General features: G+C 42.3%; 3 non-coding genes across 3 annotated transcripts; 2 read left to right on the top strand and 1 right to left on the bottom strand.

Moving 5' to 3' along the window:
- The first annotated feature begins 13,882 nt into the window (after positions 1-13,882).
- TRNAD-GUC (transfer RNA aspartic acid (anticodon GUC)) lies at positions 13,883-13,954 on the top strand. Its single transcript has one exon. It is a non-coding gene; the product is annotated as a tRNA-Asp (tRNA).
- Positions 13,955-14,102: 148 nt separating this feature from the next.
- On the bottom strand, positions 14,103-14,174 carry TRNAD-GUC (transfer RNA aspartic acid (anticodon GUC)). The gene has a single exon. It is a non-coding gene; the product is annotated as a tRNA-Asp (tRNA).
- A 442-nt stretch (positions 14,175-14,616) lies between these two features.
- Positions 14,617-14,688, top strand: TRNAW-CCA (transfer RNA tryptophan (anticodon CCA)). Its single transcript has one exon. It is a non-coding gene; the product is annotated as a tRNA-Trp (tRNA).
- Positions 14,689-20,183: the final 5,495 nt, after the last annotated feature.

Raw genomic sequence — 20,183 nt, forward strand, 5'->3', positions numbered from 1 at the left:
ATTCTCTTTATTTCACTCACTAAAATCTCCTACTAAGTCATTGTTTTACCACAGAGGAAGTTTAAATATGGAACTAGCACAAGGCAACACCCAAATTCTGAATGCATCCTGAAACACAAAGGTATTCGAATCTGAGATATGTATCTATCCACAACATCCTTCTCTCAAATATCTCAGCCGAAGTTCTGCATCCGGTCTGCAGAACTGCAGTGCTCTTCTGTCCCTCCATAAATTGTAGGGAAACTCAGACCTAGATCTAAACTTTACACACAAGCATGTCTCTAGTTAAGAGAACAGGGATACTATTAACTGGCCCTGTAGCGCCAATTTTTGAATACAGTTGTTCTTTCACTTACAAACAGGGAAAACAGATTGCTACACTCTGCAGTTACAGGAGGTAACGTATGATAAGAATGCATGTTGTAACAGGATATCCACAATCCATCTACCTAAAAAAACTGTATCATTTTGATATTTTAATCTTTCATCCTATGAAAATACAATAGTATTCTACAGGGACAGTCAGAATTTAGGAACTCTCTGCAAACTAAGGATTTTTTTGGCTGAATAAAAGTGATGACCAGAAGATTGATCAATTGATCCTTTGATCTGTCTTCTGATATACCTTCAGCCCTGAATATACATCTTTTAGTCAGATTACCAGACTGATTTAAATAGTCTTGCAAAGCTACATCCCATCAACTTTGAAATCTTCTGGGGAATTGTACCAGATGATGGGCACCATAAAAGGGATTCCACACCCAGCTTTAAGGACTAACACACCCCTAAGAGTCGAATGCCTTGATGCTTTCCAATTATCCTGAAATTATCCTTAATATAGGACACATTAAGACAGAAGCAAACCTAAAAAGCTTGGTTTCAGCACTGTAAGCACCCTCTAAAGTGTTTGTTTTCTTGCCTTTGTTTAAGAAAATACCTTCAGGAAAATAAACACTCTGAATGTATTCCTCATTGTTTACCAACAGGGTTTTCATTTATTAGTAGTATTATATATATATAATATAATATTATATATTAGTATTATTAGTATTATAAAATACTAGTTATAATTATTTGTTAGAAGTAAATTTTTAAAGCATTATGATCCTACATTTTTATGTCTCTATAGAAAGCAGAATTGTTTTACAAATAGTTAGAAAGCAAAAATTTTACCTACTTCAGCTCCTTTTGCCTTCGATTTCATAGTTTGTGTATCTATCTCAGCAATTTAAACGTTTTCTGGCTTTTAAATATTATCTTCACTCTTCATCCCTTTTCTTGCACTGTACAGGCCTCATTAACATGCACCTCATCTAGGAATGTACTAACAGTCAGGTTCTCTCATCAACACATATTGCTCTTGACAGTGCTTAGCTATAAATAGTCAAGCTCAGCTTTTAATCATATGATGCAGTTATGAATGACTTTCCATTCTTAATGCACAGTGCAATCATTTTTGCCTTTTAAACATGGCTGAAATTTCTTATATTCTTTCTTGACTCGCAAGCTAGCCTTATTTAAAAAAATGGTAACTTATTATTGGTTCAATTGATTGTAAAAACAAAAAGGCATTGTCCAAAGCTAGCGGGTGTTGTAGATGTAAAACAAACACACATTGTGGAAATGTCAGGTAAAGAACATGCTGAATAACACAGGACTTCCTGATACGAAGAAACAAGATTTAGAAATACTAAAGTTCATATTAAAGGTTTTAGAACAACATGCTGACACATGCAATATATTGCTTATCTGCTGGTGTGTGTCTAACAGGTTAAATAAATGTTCCAAGAACTTGCAGGTGTGCAGAATTATGTAAATAGGCCTTAAGAATGCCAAGCTTTTATGCTTAAATATACTAGTAAGTGAATCATAGAGAATTCTTCATTCTGTGGTATACAAATAAATATATATACTATTCACAGATGGGCAGCTCTTACTGTACTTACTTACCATAGTATTGTTGGTTGTGGGTTTTTTGAAAACCTGAAATAACCTGTCTGAAATAATTCTGAAAAGCTGACATTTCAGATTCAGTAGCCCAGTAAGTTCATTAAAAAGTTATCTAATAAGTTTGTTTAACTTCTCTTGCTTAAGCAGAGGAGTTTGTAGGATCAGGATTTTGCCTGTGTCAAACTTGGCAAAAATTTGATATCTTCAGCTGAATATTGTCAGAAATGCAAAATATTATTGGTATTTAGCACTGAAGTCCTGTCAAAAAGCTTAGTCTTCCTGCCATTTAGAAAACAATGGTTTTAAAAAATATCTTTAGAATTTCCCTTTTTACTTTTCCTAAACTATGTCGGAAAAGATTGTGCCTCTCTCATCCATTTAAACAGAAAACCTACATCATTTCTTCCAATGTGAATAGTTAATCTACACAAAAAAATGACTTTTTCCTGTCTTCTTCTTTTCATAGTTTCTAAAGTGATATAATTAAAAGTATATCAGTGTATCAATCTGAGAATATTCATACAGCAGAGTCAAATTGACCAAAAAATATTCTCCCTCTCTGTTTCCAGGCAATAGTCCTTGAACTCTCTGTTATTATTAACTAAAAGAAGGGGCAGGAGCATTCATAGGTTTGGGAAACCTACCATGTTCAGTAATGAGGACTTATGCTGCAGAGATAGGGAACTGGGATGCAATGATGATGCAACTTTAATTATTTTCTTCCTCTCAGTCAGTCTTGCTACACTGAGAATGGGCAACTGCAGAGTTACCCAACTCCAGGCAAAAGGGTTAGCTTCATCTTTTGAAAAATGCCCAAAATGTGGGTCCTTCCCACATGCATAAATAGGGGAAATGATCTAACTGCTTCCCCATTTCCTGCTCCTCTTTATCCTTTCTTTCCTCTCGTTTCTGTATTCATCATTAATAACAAATGGACAAAAATGGGCATTAACTGCACATCTGGTTCAGCTCTGGCAAGGACTCTCAGGATGCAAGTGGCAACAGCTGCCAAGCGCCTTAATTTCAAAATGGAAATTCTCTTATTAAAACTTTCTGTAAGAGACTAATTGATTTTTGCTGCAAAGTGAAACAGGCCAGTCCCATAGTTAAGACATTGTTGTAACTCCTTTCCAAACACATACTAGCAAAATGCTGTCCATGAATTCAGTTAAGAGAACGCGAGGGAGGGGAAATGAATGATGTTTTCTCCAGCCATTTTGACCCAGACTGCTAATTGCTAGAATTTCATTTTATGAGCTCATTTTGTGTAAGATAAATTGGATTTAAGAGATATGATATTTTTTCTCCTATTTTTAATAAGACAGTAACCTCATAAAACAGTAACCTCAAATTTCTGCTGTCAAGCTAATTTTGAAACAGTAGTTTTACTGGACTATAAAGTAGAGCTTTTTGGAATGCCACCAGAGGGAGCCAATGCAATTGCAAATTTGAATATCTAGTTCTGCAAAAAAAAAAAAAAAACACACAAAACAACTTACAGAAACATCATTATCTTGCAAAATAGCAGACAGCAAAGAAATAAAGATTACTGTTCTGAAGCAGAGTGTTTGTGCCTTTTGAAATAAAAATCTCCACATTCCAATCACACATAATGAGGAACACTAAAGTAAATGGAAAAAAACTTGCTTCTATTTTTTCCCAGAAATAGATACATTATTTTGCATTGCACTGCACTTTAATATCCTCTTATTTTAATTGTTTATTGTCACCTTGACAATATGTCCTTTCACATTTTGCCCCACATCAATTCCTCAGCCGCCTTCTCATCTCCCATCTTTATCAGTTGTGAGAAAGCTGTAAAATGTCCTGTGTTCTCTGAATCTGACTCTACCTAGCAATGCATCTGGTATTTTTTCTTTTGCTGCTTTTTCTTTGATTTTACTAGGATGAAGAGTAATTTGGTGATTGTCAGGCAATGTGTTGCCGATACACGGTAGTGTTAAGCTCTTACTTCAAGCAGCTGTGCTCTAAGCACACCATTCTCAACAGTTCCTCATTTGTGGTTTTGGCTATACAACTGACTTTAAATATTCATCTTGTTTCAAATTTAAAGTGCACTGTGATTCATTTCTCCATCTTTTTTTAAGTGTCAGGCTTTTACAGTTGAGGAAGATGGTTAACCATCCATCACATCTTCAACAATCTCTGGTGAATGCGCACATTTGCTTTTCTCTATCATGAATTACATTGGAAATGGCAATTAATTTCTGTAAGGGCTTTTTAATGTTTTATTTTGTACCATCTTCCTTCTTCCATCTGCTAAATCTAAAAACCTATCCACTTCCCTTCTATTGCTCGTCCGCTCACTGAAAATTGTGTCGGGGCAAAAGAAGCCAATCTCATAATCTTCTCCTGGCTCGGCTGAACAGGACCAGCAACTTCCTCCAGCCTTCAGGTGACTCTTTTGCACTTCCATGACCTGGACAAGACAAGGGGCATCCTGTTTTTAATTAAGGAGAAAAAGTAAAACAAAAAAAGGGGAGGGGGAGAGGAAGAATAGTGAAAAGGAGGACAAAAAGACTGCAGAGTGGAGAAGCCAGAAGTAGGATTAATAGTACAACACATGGCAAAGATAAAAACCAACTATTGAAATGACAGTTAAGCCTTACTGGTTTTTGTTAGTCATGAGGACCACTTGGGGTTTCTCAAGGTTTTCATGTGCACATGGACTACAGCAATCATTGGAGTACACCCCCGAGTAAGGAAAAGAAGAATGTGGCTTCCATGCCATGTGGCCCTTGTATCCTAAGGAAAGGAAGAGGGAGGAAACTGTTATCCCATCAAGCCATATTTTTGTCCAGAAAAGGAGCTATTCTTCTGTTCCTCACACACAACACGATGAAGCGGTAAATGGCGGTGACTGGAGGACCAGGAGTGCAGTGAAGCCAGCACTGCAACAAATTGCTAAAGTGCTGATAGCTTTGATCTAGTGCTTGGTTGTCAAAATAAATGAGCTGTCAACTTTGTCTTTTGCTGAGACTATTCTTAGCACTTTTAGTTTTCTAAGATTTATCATAATTTCTTCCAAAACAGTCATCAAGCTCTTCTCCAATCTTCTTCAACCTTCTCCAATCGAACTCTTAGAGGAAGATTGCTAACAGGCATTATATTGTTCATATAAGATCCATTAATTCAGATGCCATTTAGAAGATTCCAAACTGTTATTTGTTATGCTTTCTACTTAATACCAAATGCTTTCACAGACAAAATGTACCTTGATGATGCACGGTGCTGCTTCAATATCTGCTCACAATGCTGCTTTCTCTCTCAGCTACAGTGTTTTCTAAACTCTGGATTTTGTGAGTCATCAGTGCATTTTGCAATGATGCATATCCGTCTGTCATGCTGAAACTTCTCAAAACCTTCACAAAAGCAGCAAAACATACATAAATTTCCCTTTATACTTCCATGACATGTTCTGATAGTGTTTTCAAGGTGAGTTTCCCTTGTGTTACCTACTAGATAAAAACTGAACTGACTTCTATTCATTCTTGGCTCAGCACACTGAATTTTTTTTTACCCACTGATTTTTCAGTAGTGCACTATTCAAGGTCTGGGGCATTAGTGACTTCTGATGTGGGATACTTTTTTTTTTTTAAGTCTTCTGCAGGATCTTTTGTGTATTTCTAATTTCATACCTTAAGCAAGAACAGAGGTTTTGGTTTTAATAGCAGCTGCTCCCTTTGCTCATCTTCGGTTTTGATGTCCAGTTTCCCCATTATAATTACTTGGCTTGCACTTGTCGATGATGTCTATATTGAGTGAGCACTGGAATGCAAAAAAGAAGTTTGTGGTGATCAGCTTTCTAAGATGAAGTTAAATTCATCACATATTCCCTCATTTATAGTTTTGTAAAACCTTTAAATATCTCCCCATGCTCCTTAAAGTATAATTCCTTTGTGTGGTGCCTCTATCTCATGACATCTTTCTTTTGGATATGTAACTTCAGTCTGTGGTGCTTTTGCCTGTATTGTTTTCTGTGAGTTTTGCTATCCCGTGTTTTTCCTGTCTCTCCACTTCATTTTGCTTTATTAGGTTCATGATTTTTTTTTTGAATGACAGTTGTTTCCTCCTAGAACTGATATGATGCAAGAGTCAGACATGATAGTTATATTGTAGCTGTACATGACAGGATTTCATTTTTCTCATGTTTTTCTCTAGAATTTTCCTTCTTAGGCACTACGTGATTGGTCTATTTTGAAGTAAATTATTGACAATTTTGAGATTCTAAGAAATACCATATTTCAAACCAAGTCAGACCAATGGTGAAATTGTTTTGCAATCTTTCATCACAGCTAGAAAGTTATGACTATTCTTGTAGTCATATGGTAGGCACATTCTAGTATCCAGAACTGCATTACACAGGAATGACTTACATTAGTACATAATCTATTCGGGTTTTGCAGTGTCCTGATATGTCTCTAAAGGCTTTGCTGCATAAACACTCATTTGAAATTACTCCAAAACGATACATCTCATACACCAAAAGAGGTGTGTTTTGCATACAAACTTGATCAATCTTCTTCCTTTTAATTACTGAGTCCTATCCTCTGATTTATAAGCAGGACATCTATCAGTTTTTACTATTCTAAAGTTGAAATTATTCATTAAAACCAGCCAGCCTCCACTTTTCCTGCTTTGAATTTTCCATTTTTTTATGGTATCTCTTCAGTAATTTGGTTGGCAATCCCTTTTGAGGGGAAAAATGATCAGAATGCAGATTCCCTCTAAGAAGCAGCTCATTCGTATAGGGAGTATCCATTGGATTTCAACCATGCTATAGGAACAGAAATGGCTAGATTCAACTATTCAACTTTTCTTTCAGAGTGCTTTTTACCTAAACAGAAAATGCAGTTCTGCATGGGCACTTCATGTCTATTTTGTTTCACAAGTCTTAGGACATAAACTTTCAAGCCCTGAGATTCCTCCAACGAGTTTTTAAAAGGCTCTATTTATTAGACAGTTCACATGATGCAACAAGGAGAGGAAGCTGCCCAGCTGTGCGGCTGCATTTAGTACTGTATAAACTATACTAGGCATGCTAATAGGGGAAAGCCCCTTAAGTCCCTCCTCCCACTAATCCAGCAGGCACTGACATGCAATGTCACAGTCCCCTTTACCTTGAATTTCTTCAGCTCTTCAGCTGTTGATTTTACATGGGATGTCTGATCACCCATTCCCTTAAGTGATGTTAAATTGATTTTTCTAATAAAATGATTTTTCTAATAATTTCTAAAACTTCATTTTGGCTTGATTAAAATACGTTAGCGTGGAAAGAGATCACTAAGGCATACAGACCGCACAACAAATCCATTACACTGGACAGAAATTGTATAAGGCCAAAAACTATCCAGAAAGAGGCCCTGTAACTTAATATGCCATTTGATAACTCATACATTCTTACTGGCCTGTGCTGTGAACTTCACAGAGTCAGGGTGCAGACAAAAAATAAATGGAAAATAGAACACAAAGAGCAGACAGAGTGTTGGATATGTGTCAATGGGCAGCAATAAGAGCATATAAAATAGCTATGAAGAGTAATCAGAATCAAATGTATTCAATTTGCAGGAACTCTTCTGGACTGGGGCATCCTAAAGACCAGATCAGTGAAGAGCTTCACTTCTCATCTAGGGTTTGTATGTTTACATTGATTTAGAAGTGTTAATTTCTGCAGGTAAAGAAGGCCCTTTCCCCTCTCCCGCTGCCTCCGAATATAAAATTACAGTCATTAGGCTGAAATTACTTGTGCCATTTTACAGTCTGGCAAGGAAGTGAGGGCCTGACTTACTGCCCACAAAACTTAGCTCTCAGCAACTGCTGGTTCTGAGGACTGTCCTCATCTCTTTCAGGCCACCCAGGTCATTGGGGCAACTACAGCTAGGAGGGAACTGCTGGTGCAAGGAGCTGCCCTAACAACATTTTGTCCTGCACTTAGCGCATTCCCCCTGATGACACTTTCTAGATCACTCCATAAACTGCAGAGGAGGCAACAGAAGTGGTCTTCTGTAGCTTTTTTTATTTTTCTCAGTTTGGACCACTAACATTTTTCTGATGGGGTTATAGACCCTTGTACAACAAATCTAAATGCAATTATGATGATTAGCTTGCTTTTCACAGCTTGCTTTATGGACTCTGGTTTGAAAAACCCAGAAAATAACTCATGTGTATCAGGGAGGTTCTCCAGAAGGCTGTAGTGCGTTAGAGGTGACACAGGGCAGGCGTCACTCAGTACTCACCTTGACTAATCTGAAGCAGATATATTTTTAACTACGAATATATCTTAAGCTAACCAAAAGGTATCTCAAGAAAATAGAAAGTAATCACAATATCAAACAGCTTCCTATTTGTATAAAATATGGTCATCAGTCCAGTTGTTTATGTGAAAAAAAGAAAGCTTAACATATTTAATAAGAAGGCATCATTTTCTGAGCGCAGTTCAACAAGCAGTTTATAGTGAGAGATGCCCTGGTGTAAGAGGGTTGATCTAGTTCAAGACACCATTACATGGCCAAATTTTAAGTGGCTACATGAAATTAGATATAGCACCTTGACTTGGTACCAATGTCACCCATGAGCACGCACTGTGTTCAAATCCACTGCTTCTGGACTCTGGGATGCCAGCGCAGCTGCACTGTCGGGATCTTTTGTGCAGCCCATCCTTCTGCCTGGTAGACCAGGCAGCGTCTCCAAGGCAGCACTGTTGCACTTCACAGTTTGTGTCTCTGATCTGCAAAAGGAAACTATGGTCTTGGCATTGCACCTGAGCAACATAATGCCAGAAGCAAGGGCAGTTCTTTGCGGCAGGAGAAGTACAAGCAGCTGCAACAGCATGGATCCATCCCAGATCACACTGACAAGGATGGTATCAGCTGTGCTAAACTTCACCATGCCACTAACAATATATGTTCCTTGTCAAGGCAAATAAATGCCAGCAGGTGACACAGGTGGATGACATCAAATTGAGGGGAGTGACTGATACATTCAAGGGTAGGCCTGTCATTTAGTGGGACTTTGACAGGCTGGAGAAATGGGCCAACATGAATGTCTTCAAATTCAACAAAGGCAAATGTAAAGTCCTGCACCTTAGATAGAATAACCTCACACAATAGCTAGGAGACGACTGGGTAAACAGCAGCTTTGCAGAAAAAGTCCTGGAGGACCCAGTGAACAACAAGGGTGGACACAAGTGAGCAATTGCTCTTGTAGCCATGAAAGCTAATCATATACTGGGCTCCATTAGTACAGCATAGCCAGCAGATCAAGGCAAGTGATTGCTGCTCTCACACCTATGTCACACTTGCAAGTGTGGAGTACCGTGCAGAGTCTGGGGCACTGCAATGCAAGAAAGATATCGACAGACTGCAATGAGCTCAACAGAAGGTCACTAAACGAATAAGGAGCTGGAGCATGTGACAAGCAAGGAGACACTGAGAGAGCTGGATTTGTTCAACCAGAAGAAGAGAAAGCTACTGGTTGATCTAATTGTTGTCTTCAGCTGCCCAGAGAAGAGGGAGCCAGGCTCTTTTTGTAGGTGCACAACAAAATGACAGGAGGCAACTGATCAAGTCACAAGACGGCAAATTCCAAGTAGATGCAAGGGAAAAAAAAAATCTTTACAATAAGGGCGGATGAGCTGTTGTGTTCTACTTTGCAGAATCTCCCACCCATGATGACATTCAAAACTTAACTGGACAAGTTGCAAGTTCAGCAAGCTGAAGGGGAGGTAACTAGCTTCCAGTTACAATGGTGCACTAGATCCCAGCCCTACTCCTTCCTGCTTATGGTCGTAAAGGGCCTCTTGCAGATGGCTGTTGCTCCAGGGTGCAGGTCTCTAGTGATTGCTGAGTACAAAGCTGGTGCAATGATGAGGAAAGCATGGAACAAGGTTGTTAGACATGTGGAAGAGCTGTGTGCAGGTCCCGAGGGGAAGGCAGATACTTCACAGACCTTGGAACATTGATACTCGTTTCTAGTACCTGTTCTGCTTTGTGCGTACACGTCTCTGACAAATCAGCAGGGAATGCATTTGCTCTGTAACTGGAAGTCATTACAGCATTGTAATCGTCCATCCACTTCAAAACAGCACTCTCGCTTTGCTGACTCATACCTCAATGGCTCTTCTTTCTCCCCTTCTTGGGCAACCGCAGACAAGTCATCTTAGTCAAGAGTATGCCTTTGAAAGTCTGGCTTTGGAAGTGCATATAGGCTTCACTGAGAGAACAAAGGTGGTCACTGTTTTCACCATAGCAGGACAGTTGGTTAACACTTCTTTAGGGCTATGTAAGAATTGCCATCACCAGCTCAGGTCACAGTAGGTATTTTTAGTAGATATGCTTGCTCTCCCTGCCAAATGGGGAGTGGGAGGAAGTTGTGCAAGAGCATGAGCCAGGATATTGACTGGCACTTTTGCTTCAGGGTTGCCCTGGTTGGAAGAAGTGGAGAATGTGCAAGATGGCCGATGTCATCAGTAGTAGCTGTCTCAGAAATGGAGCGGGTGTGCAGAAGCAGAGCAGTCAGCATGACCAAGGACTCTCATTACTGAACTAGTTGCTTTCTGATAAAAACACCCTTAGCAATGTACTGAGCTATTGAAAAGGGAGAAAAACAACAGAAAGAAAATATAAGGAGAGAACATCTTAAGGAAGCTGTTGCAAACTTGGTGTCATTTGATCCTGGGGCCTTGCAGAGGATACCTGGGAAATTAAAAGCCTGTCCTGGCTGTCAATAGTCCTGCGTTTCTTCTTTTCTTCTTGCAGTGTTCCTCCATTGATGCAGAGTAGCTATCATGCTACTCTGGGGGGGTTCATCTCAGGGTTTCCCTAAAATAGAGAATTGCAGAACAGGTATTTCTGCTCTGCTACAGAATTGCCAGTGCCGTGAGGGACATGGGTTAGTGGTGGCTTTGGCAGTGTTGGGTTGATGGTTGGACTTGATGATCTTAAAGGTCCCTTCCAACATAGACGATTCTATGGTTCTATGGTTTTAAAACTGTATTAGCAACCTCATTCAAGCTCCTCATAATATTGCAAGATGCCCCCTTCTTGGACTGGGTGGCCGTTAGGCCACTTATTCTTCTTCTAGATTCTCTTTGGTCTAAAAGAGGGTCTCTATGGGCCCTGACAACATTCTTACCTTGGTTCCTTACCTCCTGGATAAGGACTTGGCTGGATGGCCACATCCAAAGAGTTAGTCAGTGGTTCAATGTCCAAATGGAAACCAGTAACAAGTGATGTCCCTCAAGGGTCCATACTGGCACCAATACTATTTAATACCTTCATTAATGACATAGATAGTGGGACTGAATGCACCCTCAGCACGTTTGCAGATGACACCAAGCTGAGCGGTGCAGTTGATACTCTAGAGGGAAGAGATGCCATCCAGAGGGACCTGGACATGCTTGAGGATTGGGCCCATGTGAACCTCATGAAGTTCAACAAGGCCACGAGCAGGGTCCTGAACCTGGGTCAGTGCAATCCTGGGTCAGGGCAATCCCCAATATCAGGACAGACTCTGTAATGAAATGATTAGGAGGAGCCCTGTGGAGGACTTGAGGATACCGGTGGATGAAAAATTGGACGTGGGAGGGCAACGTGCACTTGCAGCCCAGAAAGCCAATCCTATCCTGGGCTGCATCAAAAGAATCATGGCCAGCAGGTCGAGGGAGGTGATTCTGCCCCTCTACTCTGCTCTGGGGAGACCCTACCTGGAGTATTGCGTCCAGCTCTGGTGGAGTCCTCAGTACAAGAAAGACATGAAACCTGTTGGAGCAGGTCCAGAGGAAGGCCATGAAAATGATCCGAGGGCTGGAGCACCTCTCCTATGAAGACAGGCTGAGAGAGCTGGGGTTGCTCAGCCTGGAGAAGAGAAGGTTCCAGGGAGACTGTATTGCTGCCTTTCAATATATAAAAGGGGCTTATAAGAAAAATGGAGAGAGACCTTTACCAAGGCCTGTAGTGACAGGAAAAGAGGCAAGAGTTTAAACTGAAAGAGGGCAGATTTAAATTGGATATAAGGAAGAAATTCTTTATGATGACGGTGGTGAGACACTAGAAAAGGTTGCCCATCCCATCCCTGGAAGTGTTCAAGGCCAGGCTGGATGGGGCTTTCAGCAACCTGATCTAATGGAAGATGTCCCTGCCCATGGCAGGCGGGTTGGACTAGAGAATCTTCCCAAACCATTTTATGATTCCATGATTCAGAGACTTGGCTTTGGCTCTGCAGAGTCCTCCTGTACCTTTGCTGAAGGACCTACACAGTGCTTCATGAGATTGTCACACTATAGCCTTTCCCCATATTTCCGGCACGTCCAGAACTCCCAGTGAGATCCGGTTTTGCCCTCATGGACAAAGTGAAGAACACAACAAAATGCCTACACAACTTGTTGTGAGTCTGTCTTTGGTACTCTCAAAGTGCTTAGCAATGCCAAAAATTTGCAAGAGATGTTATGGAGATAGCAGAAGTCCTCTTCCAGCAGAAGACAGCCTGAGGAGAGGTCTGTACAAGAACCTGTGGCAAAACCAGCTTGGAGGCAAAAAGCAGCAGCTAAGGAAGGTCTGACTGCAGCAATCACCACCATGTACACGAGCGGTCACATCTCAGCTACCTGACCACAGGGATCAAGGAAGAGAAGGAACTGAGAAGCGACTGGCAAAAAGGTCTGAACTAGCTAAGTGTGAGTGGTCCCACAAAATGCAAACAGGCAATGTCTGATCCACCAGAGAGTCTCTCAGTTTAAAGTGAACCATCAACATCTTTTGAATAAAATTTGAACCCGCACAGCAAGTTCAGACCAGCCTAGCAGCACTGGTTTTGATCCTGCTCTGGGAGGTTTAAAGCCTATCACCTGATCACAGCCCTACGGGTTTATCTCATTATTACACTACCTCTCAAGTAATGAAATTATTGTGAGACTTTAGTTGTTATTTTTCACATCAGGACAAAATCTGAATCTGCTGCATCCACTGAGAAAGACATGTTTATATTCAAATGCTTAAATGAGTAGGCCAATTTTTAAAAATGCTTTGTTTACAGGTCCCATATTTAGATGTCTACGTATAGGTTGCTGTTTGTTCTTTAGCCATGCCTGACAAAGCTCAGCCGGGGTCCTTTTATCCAAAGAAATACCTCAAAAGGGAACACCGGTAGTTCCAATCGCCCATTTATGTCTGGCGTTAATTCTTCATCCACCAAGCTAGCGAATTAAATATAGTGTCCTGCCTAATGCCCCTGTGATGCAGACCTACAACCGCGTTACTGCTGACCGGACGTGTCCTTCTGCCTTTTCCTCTCAAATCTCAAAGTACCCGGTTTCCATTTCTCTCCTTCCCTTTTTCGGTCGGTCAGAAGCAGGTGGTGGAGTCCCCTCACCCCGAGGACTGCTGACTCCGGCCCTTCTCGGGTTCCTGGCAAGAGAAACGGGCTGCGTGAACGAGATGCAAGGACCCGCAGACACCCGGGCTGCCGCTCTGCTCCTCCCCGCCCCGGGCCGCCACCCTCCGCGCAACCCGGGTGCCACGGATCGCTGCCGCCGGGTCCCGAGACGTCCCCGTGGCGGGGCGGGCGGGAAGACACTGAGCCACACGGGTCGGGGGGTCCCGCGACACGGCTCCCTCCCCACGCCAGGGCCGGGAGACCCCAAGCAAACACGAGCCCTCTGCAGGCCTCTCTCCTCCATCCGCCCTCCCCCCGTGCTGCAAGGGGGTGGCAGCGGCCGGCACGGCCCCTTCCCCTCGCCGGGGGGCAGCACCCCACGCACGGCGTTGGGCTGCTCCTGGGCTCGCCCCAGCCTCCCCGAGGCCACCGGGAGGGGGGATGGGGGGGCTACGCTGCCCCCCGAGAGCCTCCCAGCTCCATCCCACCCCGCCACGTCCCTGGCGAGGGGCTGCGGGGGGGGGCGCAGACATCCCACAAATCCTCGTTAGTATAGTGGTGAGTATCCCCGCCTGTCACGCGGGAGACCGGGGTTCGATTCCCCGACGGGGAGGGGCGCGTACGCCTGTTGTGTTGTTTTTTTTTTTTATTGTTGTTGTTTCTTCTGCGCGGGCGGGGCGAGTCGCAGCCGTTGATTCCCCGCGGCGGCAAAAGGCGGGGTGATGGGCCGCGCCTTTCCGACCGAAAAAACGTTCAGCGGCCTCCCCGTCGGGGAATCGAACCCCGGTCTCCCGCGTGACAGGCGGGGATACTCACCACTATACTAACGAGGAACTGCCTTAATAACGGTTTTCCCGAGCCTCCCTTTATGGATAAATCCACACTCCGCAATGCCCATTGGTAACAGAAGGGCCCTACTAAAGGGGCGGGCGGGCGACCTCCGGGCAGCGGAAACCGGGCCCCATGGGCCTGCGTGCGGCGGCGGCAGTGCCGCGGAAGGCGAGCCCGGTATGCCCGGGGGAGCGGGAGGCCCCTGCCGCTGGGCGCCGGTAGTGGGGGTGCGAGTTAAGGCAGTTGCGCGGGAAGGCGCGAAACGAAGCAGTGGCAGGGGGGAGGGACCGCCGCGGGGTCTGCGGTTGCCATCACGGGTGAGAAGGGTCCCGGCCCCGGTCGGACCCCGAGGCTCCCCCAGCCGTGTCCGTGCCGGGCGGGGGCGGCGCGGGCCGCGGCCCTTGGTAGGCGAGTTGTAACACTGGGAATGGGGTTGCTCAGCAGGACCTCGTGGCGCAACGGTAGCGCGTCTGACTCCAGATCAGAAGGCTGCGTGTTCGAATCACGTCGGGGTCAATAGTTTTTTTTTTTTTTCCTCAGCCGCTTTTTGCCGACTCCGTCTCGGAGGAAACGGAGGGCCATGAACCCTTTTTTTTTTTTCCTAAAGCTTATGACACGTAATGAAATTTCATTAGGAGGGAAACAGAATAGTTTGCCAAGGGCCTGGATTTGAGAAACAGCGAGAAACATGCCAGAGAAAAGATTCTAAGTTTGTAAGAATTATTAGCGTTGTAATCCGTGGCAAAAAATTAAGACAATACAGAAGTCTTAGAAACCAGCCTCAGCAGAGTCATCAAAATATGTGGATTTTTTTAAGATAAATACTCTTGTTTTTATGGGCTAATATTTGTTACATATACCCTTAAAACCTGTCAAATACAGACATTCTGCTTCTTCCTTAAATGCTCTGTTCCAGCGCTTTGCTATCCTTACTGTTATGAAGCGACCGTGTGTGGTTTAACCCTGATGTCTCTTACCCTGCCGTAACTTAAATCCAGCCCTCGTGCTACTGCCCTAGAGAACAGTTTATTCCCTTCCTTTTTATAGCTACATCTTACATATTTGAAATTCGTTATGCCTCTCCGTGGCCATTCTATTACTCAATAGACCGTGTTTGGTGGGCCTCTTGATTATTTGTATCGTTTGCCTCTGGAGTCTTTCCAAACGAGTTGCATTTTTAAGTGCCCAGAACTGGTCACAGTATTTCAGCTGACTTGGATTTTACCAGGTACGAATAAAAGAGGACTGCCTCGTGTGCTCTGCTGACTGAGCCTTTATGTGGTTTTTTTTTTATTTATGTGGTTAGTCCTTTTTTTTTTTTTTTGGATGCATAATCTGTTAGATGGATGCATTTTTTATGGGATGCACAATTTGTTAGATGTTTCCCTGGTCCCACAAAATATCTTATGCCTCTGTTTTACCACCCATCAGAGAGAGCTGGGTGAAGAAGTGGTGGCAATCTGCTTCCAACCCTGTACCGCTACCAGAGCAGGTGCACTGCTCGGAGCATTCGGGATCGTTGCCAGATATCATCTCTGGCTGCAGTTCATCTAATGACAAGATAAAAGATGTATTAATAGGAGTCGAAGTTTTCCAGGTGTGGTTTCACGCGATACTTAGCGTAACAGGAGCGCAGGGTGTCACAAACAGTGGGTCTTGCTCTGCCCTGTCCATCCCCGTCCATCCCTGTCCTGTGCCCGCCTGTCTCCCCCATTCCACTTGGATCACGTTGTGCCATTGTGCAGCAGCAGCTGCCAGCTCAGCATGCAGATCTGGCGGCACAACTACTGGATTCAACACACAGAAAATGTCAGGAGAACACAGCCTGGGATGGGATAGAGATCAGGATCATCCCTCTCAACAACCGTAACTTCCAATGAGTCGCTTAAATTTTTTGTCAGTTGCTCTTTGGAGGGAGAGCCTAGATAAAAATAATCTAGTGATGTTTCAAAATTAAATTAAATACTTAAATGAGCCTTAGCTTTGTGCAAAGTCACCCTCACAATTTCCTATCAGTAAAATGGGGATAATAATTTTCTCTAATCTCACAGATTTTTTGTTGACTCCATTAATTCTGAGGCATTCAAGTACACTGGTGGGTGTTTGTCTCTCACCAGCATTTCTACAGAATGTGCGCTTCTGCGCTTTTGTCTCTTTCTTACTTTTAAATACTTCATTTTGTAACCTGACTGATCTCTTAACACAGATTTTTTTTTTCTTATTAAATAATTACTAGCTAAATATAGATAATAACTTAAATCCACATAAGGTTAAAAAATCTTGGAGCTGAAGTAATAGCTTACATATGGTAAATATAGCTTCTGCACTATCTCTGTCCGTATATGATAAAAATAGATATCCAAATAATGCTTGTTTGGAAATGATTTGGTGTGGGAAAGTGCCCTGTAAACCATCCTTTTCACTTCATTCCTGTCACTGTACTTAAGTGGGAGCGGATACTCCTGGTTTTGGTCCTTGTGGGTACGGGCCTTTGTCTATGACAATGTCAGCAGTAAGAAGTTTTAACACAGTGCCACCACTCAGCTGTACACACTGAGTGGTACAGACCTGCACCTGGGGACAGTGGTACGGGCGACCCACAGCGCTGGGCACCCCTGTGCTCACAGCCTGTCCCTGCGTTTGCCACCTCGGGCGGCACAAGACACAGCAGCATTCCCCAGCGGGTGATAGAGACAGTGTGGTCGCCTGGCCTGTCCCCGAGGTAAAACTGTGTCCGCTGGCAAATTCACCAGGAGGTGCAACTTTTTCAAAAAGGGTTGCAATATGCTCCATTACAGTAAGGCACGCTTTTTTTCTTATTGCTTTGCCATTTCTACTTGGTTTACGCTCAAAAAAATGTTTCTGATAAGAAAGCGAGAGCTGTTAAAAAGCCACCTAATTTTTCTAAATTAATCAAGAACGTGAAGAAGAAACAAGTGATTCTAGAAAGTATAGTTACACTGTGCCATAATGATTAGGCAAATGCTTATTTTAATTATAGTAATGCTTTCCAGTTTCTGTTGCCTTTCTCAGAGTATTATTTTCATCGTGACACTTGCTGTGCACCAAGACTGAATTAATACTTCATGTGGGTTTTTTTACATTTCCTTTAGCTAACAAGATTTCCATATCAGCGCTGTCTAAGACAAGGGCATGTCTGTAGTACTTCCTTAAATGCCTTTGCTAGGAATCGGTTTATAGCCTTCACAATTTTATTATGTATTATGAGGCAAATGTTACATGTGAATGCAAATTATACATCTATGCTTCATTATGGATTAAATGTTATCCAAACCCTCCACTGAGTTTAGAATACTTTTTTGAACACACAGATATAGAAAATTCATTTTTTTCAGTGTAGCGCAACATAAACTACCTGTCTCGTTTTTATGGGTGGCATTAGAAGTTAGGGGAAGTTGGGGAAACTCAAAGCCAGAAATCTGAGATAATTTAGAAGGCATTCAGTGTTTTCATGTCAAAGATGACTATATGACTGAAAATCTCTTTCTCACACTCAGGAAAGCTAACAAATTCCAGACGTTTGGGAGGGTCCTACAAAGGAAGGACTTTTGGCTTCTACTTTCAGCATATTTCACATTTTTAGGCAAGCTTACAGCAGCCTTTCAACCACTGAAAATGGCCATAGTCTCACACCATTTGCACTTTTTTCCTAAACTTTCTTCTTGTCACGATTTATACTGACAAGAGGTAAAATGTGACTACTCGTTTCTCAGGTAGAGGCAGGTACTCTGGTCTTTGAAAACTAGAACTTGCTGTTAGGGATTCAAGTACTGGAATGCTTCACAGAAGGCATGGCAAAAAAACAGTTTTGTGCTCCAACCTTTAAGATGCAAGTTGTCTAATAGGCATATGGGACCACCTCCTGGGTTTTTTTTCCCCCTGTAAAAACATCAGAAAGATCTTTTGAGCTCATTCATAATGAACTCCTTGGCTTACATCCTTTGACTGCTGCATTAGGCTATAAAGTGCAAGCTTGCTTTCCTTCAAACAAAACAAACAGTAAAGGTGCAGATCCTCAGCTGTATTAAGGTCCAAGTGAGGTGACAGTTGCAGATCCCAGTGTTAATCATTATATATGTGCATATTTTGGTGCTTTCTCATATTACTTTCCTTGTCTTTACCTTGCCTGGAGATTGCCTGTTCCTCCCAAGGAGTGACAATGAAAAGTGTAGAGCCAGGGAGTGAAGGACAGTTGTGTGACAAGGATTTTTTTTATGGACTTTGCTTCCCAGAGAAGTCTACTGCTCTGAAATAGGATGACACTAAAGTGTTATATGACGCTTTTTTAATTTTTGTCACTTTAGAAGCAGCTAAAGGTAAGACAATAAGAGAATCCAGTGTCTGTGCAAGGGAGTTATGTTCATGAAAAAATATAATTGAGAAAATAATTCACAAAAGATAATGCATATTTCTGTAGTTGGAGAAATAACTTTCAAAACATAAATGGACTGTAAATATGAACTGTAAGTAATGTTAATCTGAGGCTGTGGTTCCACAACCACTTGTCCTGGTTTGAGGTAAAACAGAACCAATTTTCTGATTTGTAATTTTACTTTTTAGCTGGGCCTCTTCTAACTAAGTCTAACAGGACTAAAGCCTGAAATTAACAGCATATTGTTCAGAAACTGTTCACTCTCAGAGTGATAAGACCTGATTATACCAAGGGATGGTATGCATAGAGGCTCTTGCTTATGCTTATCGCTCTAACAACCGAGGTCAGCTAACTTCGCTGTTTGCCCCATTAGAGGGTCGGAAGCGGAGAAGTGTAGAGGGGTCCCACCCGTAGGGAGGAGCAGACGGGACAGGTGACCCAAAACTGACCAACAGGACATTCTGTCCCATATGCATCACGCTCAGTATAAAAGCTGAGGGATCAAAGGGGCAAGGCTGCTCTGGCTTGCTCTTTCTTCAATGGCTGACATCTGAGGAGGACCCTGGCTGTTCATCTGCCTTTGATCCCGATCTGAGCATTCCTGACTCTCGTTCCGGAATTCAGCTCCTGTCCATCGCTGACTCCAGTCTGGGACTTTCCCTGTGTCTGCTGGTGACGCAATCGTCATCCTGGGAGCTACGGTTTTGTATATATTGTATATATTTTTTTCCTTTAATTTTTATTATTCTATTATTATTTACTATTTTCTTATTTATTATTATTTTCATTAAAGTAGTTTAGTTCTTTTTCTAAACTCATAAATCTTATCTCTTCCTCTCCTCTCTGAGGAGAGGGGGGGAGGAGGGCCATCTGTCATTCTGATTGGCCAATCCGGCCAAAACCACACCACCACTATATTGGATTTTGAACAAATAGCCAAAACATACAATGCTGAGTTTCTGCTCTCTTTTTGCTTCTACACCAGTTCTGCCTGACAGCAAAAAGACAAAAAATACAGATCCAACAAAAAGGCAGTTAACCCAACCATTTGTTATGAGCAAAGCTGAACTGGGAGTGTGACTTTGTAGTGATTTACTACTTCATACCATATTACTGTTGCATTTTTTTATGGTACACTTAATGCATTAAAACCAGATTTACCATCAATGTGCTTAAGTTGGAAGGTATGAACTGACTTCAAGCTCAACAGTTCTCGTTCTTTCCACTCCTAAGGGTCACTCACAAGAAAAGCGAGCACCAACTGTATTCCATATTCCGAACAGTACAAGGAGTTGCAAATGGCGGCTGCAGTCCACTAAGAAGCAGTGTCAGAAAACAAGCTTCAGGCCTGAAGTATAGTATCGTTTTTCTCTGTTTGATGGTGTCTGCACCAATTTTTTAGATTGCATTTCCACTGTTAACTGGTTAAAATTTCACAGACCTAGTTCCCCCTTACAGTGCTCTAAAACATTTTTTACTTGATATGAATAGAGGTTGTTAGTTTTTACATTAGTACAGCAGCTGCAGAATCTCTCTGCTGCTGCCTTTATGAAATACGCTGTGTCTGTCTGCAACTGGTTTCATATCTGAGAAAGATATGAATTCTTAAAGGATCTAT

This window comes from Larus michahellis, chromosome 1 (assembly GCF_964199755.1).
Source record: "Larus michahellis chromosome 1, bLarMic1.1, whole genome shotgun sequence".
NCBI classification, from domain to species: domain Eukaryota; kingdom Metazoa; phylum Chordata; class Aves; order Charadriiformes; family Laridae; genus Larus; species Larus michahellis.